Source organism: Hyaena hyaena, unplaced genomic scaffold (genome assembly GCF_003009895.1).
Source record: "Hyaena hyaena isolate Hyena2069 unplaced genomic scaffold, ASM300989v1 scaffold_110, whole genome shotgun sequence".
NCBI lineage: Eukaryota > Metazoa > Chordata > Mammalia > Carnivora > Hyaenidae > Hyaena > Hyaena hyaena.
The window spans coordinates 76,285-95,206 of NW_024080742.1; positions in this window are offsets into that span (position 1 = coordinate 76,285).

Here is an 18,922-nt window from a genome sequence, read left to right on the forward strand (position 1 = left end):
ACTTATGTTAACATTTTATTTGATACTTTCCTCTGTTTTCTGTGTCCATGCTTCTGCTTCTCTCCTTTGTTTTGACAGTTACTGAATTCCATTTTAAATTGTTTTTCCCCACCTTAAAATGGGGAATGGGAAGGAATATGATCCATTTTTATTCTTTTACTGGTTACCCTTGAGTGCCTGCTACCTGCTGGGAACTACTTTAGGTTCTGGAGATCGAGTGGTGAACAAAGCCAGGCCCCTTCCTCCATGGATTCTATGTCTTACTTTGAGGACAAGACACTTAAGTGGAAACAAAGCCATAATATGCCACATGGTAAATACTTTGAGGGACAGGACGACAGGACGAAGGAAAGAGAGTGGTTGGGGTGGCATCACAGGAGCCATCAGGAGGTAGGTCTGTGCGAGGCTGACATTGATCGAGCACCAGGAGGTGGTGAAGCAGCAAGCCTTTGCCTCGGCCGGGGCAGGACGCTATAGCGCGATGTCGTAGACCAGGTGACTTATAAACAACAGATATTTATTTCTGAGCTGCGGGGGCTGCGGCCCAAGAGCGAGGCAGCCCCAGATTTGGAGTCTGGCCAGGGCCTGCTTTTCCTTTCACAGCCAGGACCTTCTTGCTGTGTCCTCCAGGCACAATGGGATCAGTTACAAGGGCACTGGTCGCATTCATGGGGCTCCGCCTCATGACCCAGTCAACCCCAAAAGGCTCACCTCCTCCTGCCGTGACATTGGGGGTTAGGCATCAATATGTGAGTTTGGGGGGACACCAACATTCAGGCCACAGCAGCTTGGGAATACCAAGTGTAGAACATTCTGGTGAGAAAGACCAGCCTTCAGGCAGTAACATGCATGTCCTACTTGAGGAACGAGGAGGCCTGTGTTGCTGGGGTGTCAGAATCTGGGGAGATTTGTAAGCTGTGACGTGGGAAGGGATTGGGCGGGGCGGGCGGGGCCATGATACTGGAGCCGCGGCAGCGAGGGCAGAGCCGTAGTTCTCTTCTGAGCCAGAAGGAAGCCACCGGGGCATCAACCTGTAGAAGGATTGCTCTGCTCTCCAGAACAGGCCATAAGGACAGTGAAGGAGACTGGAGGCCGGCAGGAAGGCTTGCAGAGAAAGCAGGGTGCCAGGGGATGGAGAGGCGGCCGAGAGGGCGGAGTCCACGGGTCTTAGCCTCGCAGCCTGCACGGGCGCTGCCCTCCCTGGACGGAGACAGAGAGTGGACAGAGCGGGTCTGGGACTAGGGGGAACTTACTGTGAATTTTAGGTGTTTATTAGACACGAGATTAGCTCATCTACAGGATTAGTTAGCCTCCCATTAATGGGAGGGGCGAGGGCTGGTTCGTGGGTTTAAAAATTATGAAAACATTAACAATGAACAGAATTTAAAATTAACAGCTCTTATTACCCCCCCCCCACCCCACCCACACACACAGTACAACATCTTAGATTGTCTTCCTGAGTCGGGCCACCCTCTCTCCTACCTGGTCTGGCCATCCAGTTTCAGCCACCTGGGGTGCCTTCTGGTGACGCGTCAGAATCGCCGCTGCCCATTTCACCTCCTGGTAGTTTCATTCACCCTCCTTTGTGCCCCTTAGGCCCTTTTCCTTCTTCATAAGGAATGTGTTTCCGACTCCCCTTGAACGAGAACCCATGATAAACTGTGCTCATTTGATCCTAGCTGTCTACCAGGCCCTGTCATTGAATGGTAGTTGGCTGGTAGACAGCTCTTTTCCCTTAGCGCACGGAGTGCATTGTTCTGCCTCCTTCTGGCTTTTGTCTCTGCCCTTGAGAATTCAACCCCCCTGGTCTTTGTCATTCTTCTGTGGATGATTTCACTTTTTTCTCAATGTGTGATGTCTTCTCTTTATCATTAGTATTTTATCATTTCACTTTAATGGTCGTGATGGTTTTCATCTTTCATCCTTCTTGGGGCTTGTTGATTTCCGAGGCTGGGGATTCATAGTTCCCATTAATTTTGGAGAAGCATCAGCCATTATCTGGTAAATATTGATTCTCCCAACTCACGGCAATGTCTCCTCCAGGAGTTCTGGGAGACGTGTGTTGGGTCTTCGCCCTCTCTTCCTCTGCACCTGTCTATTGCTCCTTTGTACTTTGTGAGGTCTCTTTATCTCTGCCAGTTTTCTCTGTTGCACTTTTTCTTGAGTTCTGGTAGGCTTATTTTTTTTCAAATTCGCCTGGATTTTTTTCTTTATCATTGCCCATATTTCCAAATACCTCTTATTTATTCAAAAATTTTATTTTTTAATGCTTATTATTTATTTTTGAGAGAAAGAGAAAACTCACAAGCAGGGAAGGAACAGAAAGAGATGGAGACATAGAATCCAGAGCAGGCTCCAGGCTCTGAGCTGTCAGCATAGAGCCCAATACTCAAACCTACAAACTGAACTCATGACCTGAGCCAAAGTAGGACGCTCAACTGACCTAGCCACCAGGCACCCTGATTCAAATATTTTAAATTTTTTTAATGTTTTTATTTATTTCTGAGAGAGAGAGAGAGAGTGTGTGTGAGCAGGGGAGGGTCAGAGAGAGAGGGAGACACAGAATCTGAAGCAGGCTCCAGGCCTGGAGCTGTCAGCACAGAGCCCGATGCAGGGCTCGAACCCACAAACCATGAGATCATGACCTGAGCCGAAGTCAGATGCTCAGCCGACTGAGCCACCCAGGTGCCCTGTATTCAAATATTTTAAACGTGCTGAGATAATATTCTGCAAATCCTACCATCTGAGTGTTCACCGTCTCCACCAAGCCCCTGCTTGGTGTCCTCTGCCCCGTGGCTGTTGCCATCATCTAGTCTTGTCCTTTAGATTTCCATGCGGCCGGGGTGCTCCTGTGGGAATCTCAGGACAACCGTGCTAAGAGTACATTCTTACAGAAATACTTTCGTTTGCTTCTGCCATTCACCCCCACGGCTCCATCAACTCAGAACTCTGTACATGAACTTCTCAGCTCCATGGGGCCCAGGACATGCAAATGTGAATTCAGACCACAAAGTTTGTTTGAGGGAGGTGTGATGTGGCTTCAGCCCTCAGGGAAGCCTTTTTCTCCGCCTGGCTCTGAAGCAGGCATAGCGTTTCCTAGAAACTCGCCCCCAAGCCTCTGCTGCCCTGTCTGTGGGACGATGACACCACCCTGCCGTCTCTGTGTGACTGTCCCTGCTCACGTCCGCAGCAGAGGTGAGTGTCACCCAGGGACACCGTGGCATCGCATTACTTAGGCACAGGCGCCTCTGGGACAGCGGCTCCTTCTGGAGGCGGTCCCCTGGGCAAACTCACATGGAGCAGAATGTCAGCTGGGCCCAGACAAAATGCAGCACGGGCCAGAGCAGTCTCGTTGCCACAGCCTCACCCAGCGAAGGCTGACTCGGCAGGAGGGTGTGTAGAGCTGACCCTCGCTGGCCACGGCACAGGCCTACAGCGGTCCTGGAGCTTTGGGGGGTCCCAGTTTCAGCTCTTCATCTTGTTTGAATCCAAGAACCTGTCTGTCCTAATGGAAATTAGGGGCACCAGGGGGGCTCAGTCAGCTGAACATCTGACTTTGGTCATGATCTCAGGGTCCATGAGTTCGAGCCCCGCATTGGGCTCTGTGCTGACAGCTCGGAGCCTAGAGCCTGCTTCCGATTCTGTGTCTCCCCTTCTCTCTGCCCCTTCCTTAGTCATGCTCGGCCTCTCTATGTCCCAAAAATAAATAAACACTAAAAAACAAAAGTATTTTTAAAAAAGCAGACTTTTAATACTGTATGTGTAATAAATATTTGGGAGGAGAGAAAATTATAAAAATGTCCATGAAGAAAGAATGTGAAAAGTTTCGTGGGAACATGAAGAAACAAAGTTCCCATATCCAGGCGCTTACTATTATATCTTCCTCTATTTTGGAGGTGGGGTGTCTAGAAATCAAGGTGAGGGGCCCCGGGGTGACTCAGTCGGTTGAGTGTCCGACTCCTGACTTCGGCTCAGGTCATGATCTCACGGCGAGTGAGTTCCAGCCCCAAGGCAGGCTCTGTGCTGACGGTGCGGAGCCTGCTTGGGATTCTCTCCCTCTCCCTCGATCTGCCCCTCCCTGCTCGTGCTTTCTCTCTCTCTCAAAATAAATAAATAAACATTTTTTTAAAAGATGGATCTGCATAGCTTTTTCACGGTTTCATCCTATGTAATCAAGGGCCAGCCTGGAAAACACACGGGGTTTGGATCTGCGAGCAGCACGTGAATCATCACCGGGTCCGCGAGCCAGGACGCGAAGGCAGGTGCGCGAAGGTGGCTCTCGGTTCTGCAGAGGCCCTGGGACCACCATCCTGCAGGACCCCCACCGCCCCCCCCCCCCGGCTTGCAGATGCCCTCACTGGTCTCTGCCCCGATCCCAGTTCTCGCTGGTCCTTCAAGCGCTGGCGGCCATGCGCCTCTTTCTGGGGTCCTGTCTGGGCAGTCATGTCTCCTGCTATGACACAGACCCCCTGCCTGTGGGCTCTCCGCTGGCTCCGCACATGCGTGGGAAGTGTGGAGTCCAGGGCAAGCGTTGGCCTGGCTAAAAACCCCAGAGTCTCCTCTGGGCAAATATTCAGGTCACTTCCAGACTGTTCCCTCTCTCCTCCATGGAGTTACTCTCAGCTTCTGGAAGGTTCATGTATCAGCTCCACACCCTGCATACCGAGAGGCAGCTGCCAACCCCCGTGGCCACTGCTGAAGGCTGTCACCGCCCTCCTGTGGCCTGGGCACCGGTTCTGCTCACACCATGGGCTCTTCAGGACGCCTTCTGTCCCTTCATGGCAGGGTCCCCACAGCCAGCCCGGGAGGGCCTGCTCTGTGCTCCCTCCCCAGACCCGGGAGCCCCTGCATTGCTCTCCCTGATCCCCCCATGCTGACTTCCCTCTGGGACTTCCCTCTGGGACTCGGAGAGAACAGAGGCTGTCCCAGTCCCGTCTGCTCCTGAGCTCCAGCCCAGCCCTGTGGGCTCTCAGGGGACCAGCTCCCACGGTGGTTTCCTCAGTCTTCACGCTGCTGGCACATACTTGGATCTGCCTGGGCCGGTTGGGTCGGGGGTAACGTTCCCCGGCCTGAATGCACTGGGAGCCCATCTCGTAGGCCTCTCCTGACGTGAGTACATGTTTACCTGCCCGGCATCCCCAGCACGTGCCAGAAACTGCCTTCACCGGTCTGCAGTAACCCCGACTGACCCCCAGGGTCCTTCCCTGCTCTAGAATGCACATCTGTCCTCTTGGCCGGTCAGGAGACTCCAGAAACTATGTCCCGTGTGGCACTCTGGGCCGCGGGACCTATATAAGGTGACAGCTGCCTTTCTTGCTATGCGAGGCCAACCCCTCGAGACCACAGATAATGTGGAGGCACACAGAGCCCCGGGATGGAGAGAGAGGAGCTCAGACCACATGTCTACACCTGCTGGATGCAGCCATGCCTGAAGACTTATCAGTCATATGAGATAAAGGCACTCCTTTTCTTAAAGTAAATTTTAGTTCAGTTTCTACAACTGGAAAGGGCTGAATATAGCACTGGTTCTAAAGATGTGTATAATACCCCTTAGCTATTTAGATTTTTATGCTCGATTTTAAAAATAAGATATATACAGAAGAAAAGAAAATATAAAAGATGACATAAATTAAGTGGATAGATACTTGAAACTAGTTATTTTAGTCTGTTCTCCAGATAAAAATTTTTCATTATTTAAATTTTTTATCTCATTATTTTTCTTTATTTACATTTAAGGTAATTATTATATTTACCCTCAAATCTCTAAAAAAATAAGGTTCAAAGATGAGTGAAGGCCACATCACATTCCATGTAAGAAATTATCTATTTGTAGGGGCCGCTGGGCAGCTCAGTCATTGAGCATCTGACTTGGACTCAGGTCATGATCTTGTGGTTTAGTTCAAGCGCCATGTCAGGCTCTGTGCTGACAGCTCAGGGCCTGGAACCTGCTTTGGATTCTGTGTCTCCCTCTCTCTCTGCCCCTCCCCTGCTCATGCACTGTCTCTCTCTCTCTGTCTCAGAAATAAATATTAAACATTAAAAAAAATTTTTTTAAGAAATTATCTATTTGTAAAGAATTTTTCTCCCTGTAATGCCTTTGTTCATCCCCTTCATTCATTCTTTCACTGAAGGAAATCAGGGAATTCACCACACAATTAAATGTCCCACATTTACACCAAGAAAGGATTACTGTCTGCAGTGTTTTCCTAAAGAAACATTTCTCACTGAATTGTAATAAATGTACAAAACCCTGTGCAGATCAGTCATTTACAGGCTGGCGAACGGTCAAAGGTCCCTCTGCGCTCAGTGAAAGCTGCATCTTACGCCTCTTGGGAAACGCAAGCCAGTGAGCTGGCTGCGGGGCAGACATCCCGGGTGAGGGGCCTGGGCCCCGAGCGGCCGACATCTGTGTCCCGTCACACAGGAACCCCGACGTCCTCGGACTCCCCTCCAAACCACCCAAGGTGGCATCGCCATGACTGCCCCACGGGGAGCTCGTGAGCGGCCAGGTCACCGCGGCCACGCCCCGGCTCACGGCGGCCACACTCCCGGTCACCTGCTGCAAGTCCCCTTCTCCGCTCAGTCGAAGTGGCTCGTCTTCTTCTTCCGTGACTCTGTTTATCTTCAGATATCTGCCCTTGTTCTGTCTGCACCACGCATTTGGACTTCGAAGTCCATTTGAATTCCAGGGTGTCGTTGACGCCATCTCTCCAGTTTCATACATAAATTACTCCTGGACCCTCGATTCCATCCTAAGCTTTTCATGAAAACAACTGGGGAAATGCGGTCCTTCGCGTCAGGAAAGCACGAGCAGAAGCTTCCTCCTCCCGCCTGGATTCCCCCGCACTTCCCAGCCGGAGGGCTGAACACCTGACCCTTCCAGGGCCGGGGCTGCGGGTGGCTCCCGACCACCCACCACTGCTGACTGGCCCACATGGCCCGTATGGGGACCGCGAGGGACCATGTGCACGACCACAGCATCCGAGGAGACCCAGGACATGGAGCAGCCTGGGCGGGCGTGAGGACAGCTCGGAACCCAGCCCGGGCACGCCCACGCCAGCAGGTGCACAGGCCGCCCTGAGCCTTGACCTTCTCACCCGGGACAAGAACGAGCACTTCAGGGCTGCATTCCCTTGGAATCGTCTGTCTCTCACTACGTCACCCAACCCCCCTGAGTATTCCATGTGTGGACAAAACTATGTAACTAGTAAAACATGTGAACTGCATACAGAGGGGCCTATCTTCTGATGTGCTTTCCATGAGGAGAGACAAACCCTATTTACGGAAAGTAAGGTGTAATAAGGACTCAGCACAATGACAAGTAGAGGAAGTGTTTCTGCACGTTTAGAAACTCACAGAATAACAGAGCTGGGGAAACTTAACAAAGTCCCCTTTCCGTCCCCCTGTCCTGCCTGTCTCCCCAGCACGCACCTCCACACACGGACACTGGAGGGCAGGCGAGGGCTGGCCCAGATCGGCCCTGATCTCCCCGTGCCTATGCGTACAAGCCGACCACAGAATACCAGCCTCAGTACAGACGCTCTCCCGTACCCCCACTCTCTTCTTTTCATCTTTCTTGAAGAAAGAACGGCTGTCCACGTGATCAAGCTTGCTCTGAGCAATGGCGGAGAGCCAGGACACCTTTCCGTCTCGTATCGGCATGGGGGAGTCACCTCCAGACCGCAAGTCTCAAAATCCTTGTCAGGAAAGTCTAAGCCCTAAGGAAAGTCCGCCCAGTTCCGTAACAACAACGACGCCACTGAGAAGTGTGGGTAACGACATGAAGGTTGACTTGCCCTCAACGGAAAGTCGTGGATGTTGGGCTTTTCCCTCTTTGGTGACTAAGCGGATGACGCAACAGGGCAGCTCTGAGCAGAAAGGGGCTGGGGTGAGGGGTCAAGAGCAGCCGTGACACCCACTCCGATTGGACAGACTCCCCGTCCCGTGGGTGGTAACGATTTCTGGAGGCACCAAGCGTCCGTACCTGGCCGAGTGCACAGAGCGAGTTGTCACACGGACCGCGCCTCGGTGTAGAGGTGGGATGTCAGCAAAGGCTCGACACTGTCCTGGCCAAGGACGCTCGCACTGGCAGAGCCTTGCTCACCCTGTGCCCTCGTGATCTATTTGTCCAGTGGGTGGTGAAAAGCTTTCAAACAGCCCGAGGCGGGTTCTTGTGCCTTGACTTTGCTTTCCTTGAGGACAGAGTGGACGTCAAGGGTTATGGGGACAGAAACTACCAGGAAGTGGTTTTCCAGCGAGCAGTTTGGGTTCGGAAGTTTATGGACAGCCCTCTGTTTAGTGAGGGAAGCTTATTCACCTCTGTTGTTTCTCTGTATAAATGTTTACTTAGGAAAGTTGAGCATTGCCGATAAATCCAACTTTGGTCTCACAGAGAGGTGTGCACATAGAGACTCGGCGGCCCTTCTCAGAAGTTAAGGCTGGAGAGGTTCAGAGAGATGGGCCCGGAAGCACCAGGGTCTGGGGTGCAGGCTCCCTTCCGTCTCGCCCCACGGAGCCAGGCATCTACTCCGCTTCCTGGGTTCCTGGCCCTGCCCCGGCCACAACACCCATGTCCACAGCCACCTCGCCCCAGGGCAGCGGGAAGGGGGATGGGTGAGAGCCGTGGCTGCTCTAAGCCCCAGGGGAGCTGACTTACTTGTTCCATGACCCCACCAGCTGCTCCTTCCTCAGTAGAACAGAAGTCACAGAGGTCACAGTAGCCGGCACGCGCGATGCTGTTGTGAAGAGCCAATGAGCTATATGTGTGTCCAAGGTATCAAGAACAGTGCTTGCTAATCTTAAGTACGGAATAAATGCTGCTTACAGGTTGCCTATCAATTCGTGCTGTAAATGCTGCATTTTGAGATACTTGCTTCCGTCACTAGAGTATTTATCACCCTCACTCTATTTATGACGTAATTACTGCTCAGTGTAAGTGGCCAAGAAACCAATGGCACCAAATCTCGGAGGATTCAAGGATTTCCTACAGAGCTGTCTCTAGAACCCGTCAAGTTTTACTGTCACTCCAAATTCATGCACTGAAATTTAAGTTAAAGGGGATTTCCATTCCCTAGACTGGTGCCCCCCACAATGGGAGGAGTAGCCTGGGAATGTGCACATACAGGAGAAGGTGGCATGTGCAGGGCGTGTTCAGGGGCACACGGAGTGGCTGGACAAAGACGGCAGACGGAGTGCTGCGCCCCCATCTCCTAAGTTTCACGGCGCAGAGCTCAGGGTCATTCTAGGCGGCATAGGGAGCAGCTGCGGAAGCAGCTGAGGGACAGAGACGGGGGCCTGGGGACCAGGGGACCAGCCGGGGCCACTGGCCATGTGGCATCACGGATGGACCAAACGCCACCGAGCTTCAAAGGGTTCATGTTGTCTCATGTGAATTTCAGCTCAAATTTTTTTATCTTTTTTTATGTTTATTTATTTATTTTTGAGAGATACAGAGTGAGAAAGCACAAGCAGGGGAGGGGCAGAGAGAAAGAGAGAGTCCCAAGCAGGCTCTGCACTGTCAGCGCAGAGGCTGACTAGGGGCTCAAACTCAGGAACCCCGAGATCATGACTTGAGCCAAACCAAGAGACAAACTTTTAACCGACAGAGACACCCAGGTGCCCCTCGGCTCAAAATTTTTGAAAAGACAATGTATCTACCCCAAAAGTAGTTAAATAAATACAGGATCCCTGGTCTGTCTTTATTGCGGGTTATTACGGTGTGCCTCAGTTTCCTGTCACCTAGAGGAAAGTGACCTGATCTTGCAGAATATGCCCCAAATCTGTGCCCACTGACTGTCATCTGGTCCACTCTGGGAGGATGTGACTTCTCATGCCCCCTAGTCATCCCATCCACCTGCTTGGGAAGTGGCTCTCCGTCACTGCCCTCACTGTGCCTGGCGAAAGCACGCGGCTCCGGGTGGGGCTCGAGGCATCCAGAGGGACGGCACCTGTCGGGGGTCCCCATCTCCGGGCTGCTCTTAAATGCGAGGAGAATGAAGGGCCGCCTTGTCCATGGCAGAGTCCCCACACGGAACCCTCAGCACGCATACCCACCTCACCCCGCATGGTTACCTCTTCAAACACACTGTGGAAATTCCTTCTTTACAAACAATGTTTGCATCCTCCTTCCTTATTCTACTGCTATTGGTTTTGCGTTTGTGGTTTATTTAAGTTCCAAACTCAATAAAAAATCAAGAGGCAGTTAGTAAGGCCGAAACGTTTACATCTTAAAGAGACTATGATTTGAGTGAAAAGTGTTGAATAGTGAATCCTGGGGAGTGAAACACAGACAAAGGGCCTATTACAGCCTGAATATTTATTCCGCTGAAAACATGTTTTCTTGGATCTAATTAAACCACACTTAAGAATGTATGAAAATCTCAGATTAAATACCTAGGAGATTTCACAAACCACTGCAGCTTAGTAAAAAGATAATGAATTATGGAACCAGAAAAAATCTGGGTTAGACTTTCTTCGGTCACATTGTGACCCTCGAACTTTGAGCAAGTCCATTCTTACAAACATGCAATGACAGGTACTATAAAAGATCATTTTTAACCTTTACGTGCCTTATCTTACCTACATTATCCGATTATTCTTCAAAACCACTTTATGAAGTCATCTCCTCTTGAGATAGCAAAAAAGTCTCCCAGTCTGTCTGTTCCTCTGTCTGTAGAACGGCAGCAGGACCACCAGAGACCACCAGCTGTAACTAAGAGAACTGCCCCCAGCTGGTCACAATACCTGTGTAATAACACGTATAAAAATTAGCAAGGAATTTTTCTGCTAACTGTGGATAGAGCGCATGTCCACGTGGGAGTGTGGTTGGTGAGAACAAAGTCACTGCATGTAACGTGACGCCCGGTGCTTGTTCGCCCAAACAGCTGTAGGAGAGTCGAATGCCAACCCTAGCAGTAGTGACAAGTTATCGACCAATATTAAGGCTGTCAGCTTCAGACCTACGGCCTTTAAGTTTGTTGATGCCTTTTCCAAAATTCCATTCTTCCCTAAGCCCTGCCCAGTAGTTCACAGGGGACAGGGATGGCACCCTAATGCAGATCTGAGTGGCCAGAGCCTACTTAGGAGGTCACGGATGCTAATGACCCTGGGACAGGAGCTGCCGACACAAATTCTGGGTCGATGTCACCAGGGAGGGTGCCCTCTGGGCGCTGTCAGCCAGCTAGGATGGGCTTTGCTCCTCCGGAGAAAGCACTGGTCACTGGTCAGTGCATGCTCTCCAGCTGGAAGCACGCAGGGCGATAGCCAGCAAAGGGGAGACCTCCACGCTGGTCATCACAGCTGGGGATTGATGGTGACAACATGTCTCCTAAGTTGTGGAGGTATGGCCACCGTTCCAGCCGCATCCACTCACGCACCTTCTAGACATCTCCACTGACAAGGGTCAGCCAACCAAGACTTCTGAAACCCATCTGACTTTGAAAGACCCACGAGCTGCCCAGGATGTCAGAAATCAGTAACATCTCCCTCCTTTTCAGTCGGAAAGTCAAGACTCTGATCTTCAGCACCTTCCTGCACTCGGATCTTCCTGTCCAGTTTGGGCCTCTGGTAAATGAAGAAGCAGCTCCTCCTCGTCCCCAGTGGACGTCACAAAGCCCTGACACAGTTGTGACAGTCCCACAGCGTGGTTATGATTGAAACCCACCCTGGCTTCCTGCTGGCTCCCAGTAGGTGTCATTCCCCCTCCCAGAAGCTGATGGGGGCCTGGGGGCAACGAGGGGCAGAGTGGTCCTGAGTGCACGTCCGCCCCCACTTTACTCCCGGGGGCTGCCTCTTCCCACTTCCCCCCACTCATGCAGGCAGACTGCCAGCCCTGCTGACACGCAAGGCTGATCCCTTTGTGTGCACTGCTGACCTGTCCCCAGCCAGCTCTGCCACCGCCGCACCACACAACGCGAAACCTCGCAGCTCAGAGGCTTTCTGCAAGACGTGCGTCTTTCTCTAAAAGTCGGCCTGCTCTGGGGGGGGTCGGGCTCCCCTGTCCCCCAACTCCCCCTGTCTAAGATCCAACCGAGAGCTCAGAGGGCCGCTGTCCTCACTGCGGGGACGAGAGGCCAGCCGCAAAGCACAGTGACCTTGTGCAGAGCTGATGTCTATCCGGCCTGGGCGCTCCGGCTGGCGGGGTCACATAAGGAACAGGAGGGACATGAGGTCTGTGTGGAAGGATGCCCCTGCCACATGGGGCTGCACACCAGCGTGCCAGCGTCACGGCCCCAATGCTCGTGACAGAGGGACGGGCGGGGCTGGAGCATCCGGAGGACCGACGTTCTCATGGAAATACTGTCAGTGACGAGACAGGATTCTAATCTGTTACTCGACATCATGGCATCACCCAATGACAGATTCATTGTTCCCCAGTTCTGGGGTCTCGTCACACGTGGGGTGTGCCTGCGCCCTGTTAAGGCTGGGAGAGGCAGGACCGAAAGAGCACAGCCACGGGCCTGCCACCCTCTTGGAACATGCCGGAACCTGATCTCAGACGTGCACCCCCCCGTGCGCACATGCTTGTAACACTGACTGTGGGGAAGGTGTGTACCCAGAGCAGGGCCTCCGGAGCCATCGTGGTGATGGTAACGCACTAGGCGTAGCGGGAAAGGGCATGGACTCCGCATGAGGCAGAAGTGGAACCTGTCCTAGCTTACGTTCTTTTTTATTTTCAAATATAGTTTATTGTCAAGTTGGTTTCCATACAACACCCAGTGCTCATCCCCACAAGTGCCCTCCTCCGTGCCCATCACCCCCCTTCCCCTCCCCCACCCCCATCAGCCCTCAGTTTGTTCTCAGCATTCAAGAGTCTCTCATGGTTTGCCTCCCTCCCCCTCCCCCACTATCTCCCCCCTTCCCCTCCCCCGTGGTCTTCTGTTAAGTTTCTCCTGTTCAACTTATGAGTGCAAACATATGGTATCTGTCCTTCTCTGCCTGACTTATTTCACTCAGCAAAACACCCTCAAGTTCCATCCACGTGCTTGAACAAATGGCCAGATTTCATTCTTTCTCATCACCATGTAGTATTCCATCATATAGATAACCCACATCTTCTTGATCCATTTGTTCGTTGATGAAATCATGGAAAGGGCCTAAATATCCTGGCTTACATTCTGGGTGGCCTAGGGCACCCTACTCAGTTTTTCTAGGCCTCAGTTAATTCAGCTGTAAAAAGGCTTGTTTTCACTATTACAAGAACTCATGCATGACTTGGGCCTGGCACACAGTCACACTCAGAAGTTAGCAGCAGCCAGAGCCTCAGGAGCAGGCGCCCCAAAGGCCCAGCATTAAGTGACTGAGCTGCAGACAGTGCCGGCCGGTCAGTCAAGTGTGTGGACGCCCACGCCAGGGGTGGGGGGCAGGGAGGTAGCCACAGAGTTGGGGGGGCACCATTATGTGACCACTGCCTCGGCTGGAGGAAGACAGAAGGACCACACATGGGTGTCCCCACAGAGGATGCACACCTGCAGACAAGTTCAATGTCATGACCTGAATAGAAGATTCTTGCTTCCAAAGAGAGGAACTGAAAGCAGAACATGCATGTATGTAAAAGTCATCCAGACACACACCCCTAATTAAGGTCGGACAGGTTGTAGCCTCCCACATGCCACCTGATAACGCTAATGACCCTGAAAACAAGTACATGTGGAGTCCTGGGCAAGCCCTTGAACTGTGCGTACAGGTCTGTAGAAACTTAACTTCACTGGGGCACCTGGGTGGCTCAGTCGGTTGAACGTCTGACTTCCGCTCAGGTCATGATCTTGTGGTTCGTGGGTTCGAGCCCCGCGTCAGCCACGTAGGGCTCTGTGCTGACAGCTCAGAGCCTGGAGCCTGTTTCAGATTCTGTGTCTCCCCCTCTCTCTGCCCCTCCCCCACTCACACTCTGTCTCTGTCCCTCAAGAATAAATAAATATTTTTAAAAAATGAGAGAATCTTAAAAGTAGGGCAGGGTGCAATTTCAGGGCAAATGACAGAGCCAGGAACTCCACATGACGTTCACCCAGGAAAGGAACCAATAGGCTGACAAAAAAGTGTCAAAACCAACTTTTTCAGAACTCTGGAGTCTAATCAAGGGTCTAAAACAACGAGGTTTTGTTCCAGATGGACAACAGCTGGGTTTTGGTGAGAGAACTCTGGTATTTTACAGCCCCTGCTGCCAACTGTCTCTGGCCAGCTGGGGAGCCAGTGGGGGACGAACCTTGAGGACCACAGTCACCTGCATAAGTAGCTGGTGCCACAGGAAGCAGCCCAAGTTACTCTTGAGGACAGTGGTTTCGCATCTGCAATGTCTGTGGCTCCCTCAGGATCAGCTCCAAGGCTGTCCGGGTCTCCCCTGCCTTGGGGGTCCCCACAGCACACGGGGGTTCCCAGGTAGTGTTTGTGGAAAGCATTTAAAGGCAAATAGATTAGCCATTGCCACATGGGGCGAAGGATCACACTTGAGGTGAGCAAGAGGCAGACTGACACCCTGAGAAGGAAGATGCTGGAAAACAGATCCATGGGAGGAATACGGACTTTGAAGTTGTCCGTGTATATCGGGGCACACGCACGCCCAGCACTGGGGGCGCTCAGGAAAGAACTGAGGGGTCCCTGAGTTCTAACCCCGGCTGTGCCACAGAGAAGCAAGACTGAGGCAGAGCACTAGGCAGGCTGCGGCTCGCGGAGGGCCGTCCAGCACAGACCCGACCTGTGAGGACTAGGAGAGCTGTGTTTTCTTGGCCACAGAAGTCACCGTCTGAACGCTAGCCGTCTGCTCGCTAACCAGGCACAGGCGGCAGTGGACAGATGCAGACAAGAGGGCGGGGTTTCCTAAGCTACCATGGGAGCCACTCAACAAACAAACAGCATCAGAAAATGTGCTACAGGGGCGCCTGGGTGGCTTAGTCGGTTAAGGGTCCAACTTTCGCTTAGGTCATGATCTCGCGGTTCGTGGGTTTGAGCCCCGCATCGGGCTCTGTGCTGACTGCCAGCTCAGAGCCTGGATCCTGTTTCAGTCTGTAACTCCCTCTCTCTCTGACCCTCCCCTGCTCACGCTGTCTCTCTCTCTGTCTCCTAGAAATAAATAAAAAACATTAAAAAAATTAAAAAAAAAAAGAAAATGCGCGACAAAGAGCAACGGCAAATCCCAGAGAAAAGAGAGAATCTTATTTCCCCAGTTGCCTAATCATAATATTCAAACTGTCCAGTTTCCAGCAAAAAATTACAAGACACACAAAGAAACAGAAAGTATGGTCTCTTCACAGGAAAAAATTAAGTAATGGAAACTTCCCTGGAGGGAGCCAAGACACTGGACTCACTAACAAAAGACTTTAAATTGACTTCTTAATTATCCCCAAGAATGAGAGGAACAAGGAGGGTAAGGTGTCTCCAAGTAGAGATATCGATAACGAGAGGGAAGGCGTAAAAAGGAACCGCGTAGAAAGTGTGGACCTGAAAAGTACCATGACTGGAATGAAAAACCCTCTAGTGATATACAAAGATATTCAGATTGACAGGAAAAAATAAAGCTGACTTTATTCACAGATATGATTGTCTATACAGAAAACCCACACATACCCAAGGAATTCCCAGAAAATCTTCAGAGATAGTACGTGTTTGGCCAGATCACGGAATGCAAGGCAAATATACAAATGACCATCATTGTCCTTTATATCAGAAGTAAACAATTAAGATTTTAAACTAAAAAAGTAAAACAAAATCCCGTTTAGATCAGTAGTTGAAAATTAACGAATACAGGGCAGCTGGTGGCTCCGTCAATTGAGTGTCCGACTTCTGCTCAGGTCATGATCTCACACTTCATCAGTTCAAGTCCTGCCGTCAGGTTCCCGACTGACAGCACAGAGCCCACTTTGGATCACTGATCCTCCTCTCTCTGCCCTACTCCCACTCATGCTCTCTCTCAAAAATAAATAGGCATCTAAAAAGGGGGGGGCTCCTGGGGGACTCAGCAGGTTAAGCATCTGACTTTGGCTCAGGCCATGATCTCACGGTTCATGAGTTCGACTCCCGTGTCAGACTCTGCACTGATGGCTCAGAGCCTGGAGCTGCTTCAAATTCTGTGTCTCCCTCATTCTCTGCCCCTCCCTGACTCGTGCCCTGTCTCTCTCTCAAAAATAAACATTAAAATTTTTTTAAATAAATTCAAGTTAGTTAATATATGGCTTAAGAATGGTTTAAGAGGAGAACCCAGTGATTCATCACTTATATATGACACCCAGTGTTCATCCCAATAGTGCCTTTCTTAATGCCCATCACCCATTTAGCCCCTCCCCCTCCCCCTCCCATCCACCCTCAGTGTGTTCTCTGTATTTAAGAATCTGTTATGGTTTGCCTACTTCTCTGTTTTTATCTTATTTTTCCTTCCCTTCCCCTAGGTTCATCTGTTGTGTTTCCTAAATTCCACATATGAGTGAAATCATATGATATTTGTCTTTTTCTGCCTGACTACTTCCCTTAGCATAATGCATTCTAGTTCCACCCACATAGTTGCAAATGGCAAGATTTCACTCTTTCAGATCACCAAATAGTATTCCATTGTATATATAAGCTACATCTTTATCTGTTCATCAGTCGATGGACATTTGGGCTGTCTCCATACTTTGGCTATTGTCAACACCACTGCTATGAACATAGGGGTGCATGTGCCCCTTTGACTCAGCACTCCTGTATCTTTTGGGTAAATTCCTAGTAGTGCAATTTCTGGGTCATGGGGTAATTCTATTTTTAATTTTTTGAGGACCCTCCATACTGTTTTCCAGAGTGGCTACACCAGTTTGCACGAGGCGCCCCTTTTTCCACCTCCTCGCCGGCATCTGTTGTTTCCTGAGTTGTTAATTTTAGCCCCTCTGACCCATGTGAGGTGGCATCTCAGTGTGGTTTCGATTGGCATTTCCCCGATAATGAGTGATGTTGAACATCTTTCATGTCCATTAGCCAGAAAAGTGTCTATTCAGGGACTCGTTGTTTCATCTTACAGGGCCCAATAAAGTGAAAACTCTACCTAAAAACTATTATTGGTAGAAATTCCTGTTTTATGAAAAAATAAGTGAAAATCATGCAAATGGAAAGTCATTGAAAATGTCATCAAAGCAAAACTTGAGGTTCGGCCCTAAAATAGTGGGATTCTATATGCGGGCAACGTGTGCTTGGAAGCTGCTTGAGCCTCTGACCCCCGGTCCTCACATCCCTCCTTCACTCCCGGCACAGGACATGAAACAGAGACCTTGGGCCCAAACCTGACTCAGGCTTGAGGATAAATGATGCCCGCATCTCCTGTCGGCTTCACCGCTAAGTGCACTTCCCGTCCTATCAGAGAAGTCGGCAAGTGCCTCGGCCCCTGAAAATTCTTCGTTCTAGAAGCAGATACGTCGTAGTTATGCCAAGTGGTCTCCGAGCTTCTGACCTCTGCCTGGCTGCTTCCTCGGCCCACAGAGGAAGACCAAGTCACCCTAAATGAAACTCGACCTTCAGTCTGCCTCCCTCCAGGCTGCCATCTATCTCCGCTCCACCATCTGACTTCTCAGCCTAATGTGAGCTACACACCCTGTTTTATTCAACCATCACCCATCAGAACTGCCCTGTCCCTTCACGGAAATAGGTGTCTGGAGCCTTGATGACCTCAAGGAGAGCAGACCCAGGATACTGTACGAGCAATAAACAAGCCTGTGTTTGATAGCGCCATTGAAATATCAGCCCTAACTAACCCCTCTGGGAGTCGTTAGACCACGCTGTGCATGTACGGTGACAAGAATGATGATAAATGACAAAACCTTAAGGAGTAATAAGAAGTAAAGAATAAGAATATGAGAAACCAAGAAAGTGACTTGAGTCATAGATGTAGAAGGAGAATGGATGGGGGCACAGAGAGAGAGAAGTGTGGCATGGTCACAGAGAGGAGAGAACTGAGACATACAGACAATGACAATCTTGTGAACATTTTCAGGGCCCAGAAGAGTGAGGGTTGATCCAAGTGGCTACTGATTACATAAATGTGAGTTTCAGTGCATTTTCTCTTTTTTAAGTTTCTTTATTTTGGGAGAGGGAGGGAGAGAGAGAGAGAGTGGGAAAGGGGCAGAGAGAAAGGAGACAGAGAGAGAATCCCAAGAAGGCTCCACACTATGCGAGCAGAACCCAACATGGGGCTCAAACTCATAGACTGTGAGATCATGACAGGAGTAGAAATCAGGAGCCAGGTACTTTAAGCCACTGAGCCACCTAGGTGCCCCCTCAGGGCATTTTCTTTGAAAAATGACAAATACAGCAGCCATAAAACTATGAATTCTGCTTTTATTCACTCAGTCCTGAAAGAGTTTCTGACACTCCTCTGTGTCCCCCTTAGCTATTATTTTTATTCCATTAAGTGGACAGATAACAACTTACTTACTCATCCTCCTGTTGTTAAATATTTATATTTCTAAAAAATAAATTTTGAAAGTAAGGTCACAATGAACAATTGGGCTTATAGAAATCATTTCTTGGGGCACCTGGGTGGCTCAGTCTGTTGAACGTTCGACTTTGGCTCAGGTCATGATCTCATGGTTCGTGGGTTCACGCCCCACACCAGACTCCGTGATGACAGCTCAGAGCCTGGAACCTGCTTCGGATTTTGTGTCTCCCTCTCTGTCTGTCTGCTCCTACCCTGCTTGCACCCTGTCTCTCAAAAAAATAAATAAACGTTTAAAAAAAGAATTGAATATTGTTTATAATATCTTTTTTAAAAAGGAAAAAAAGGAATCATTTCTGGCAATGGCTTATTTAGGATAGATGCTTAGAAGTACAGCAATTTTGTGCATGGTGCTTAGAGCCACTGGCAATTATGTCATCAAAAATTAAAGCAGTTCTATTACTTTCTGCTAATTTAATATCTCTACTCCTTTTATTTATTGAGGTCGTTTACCAACTTCATCACAAGCTGTGAAAT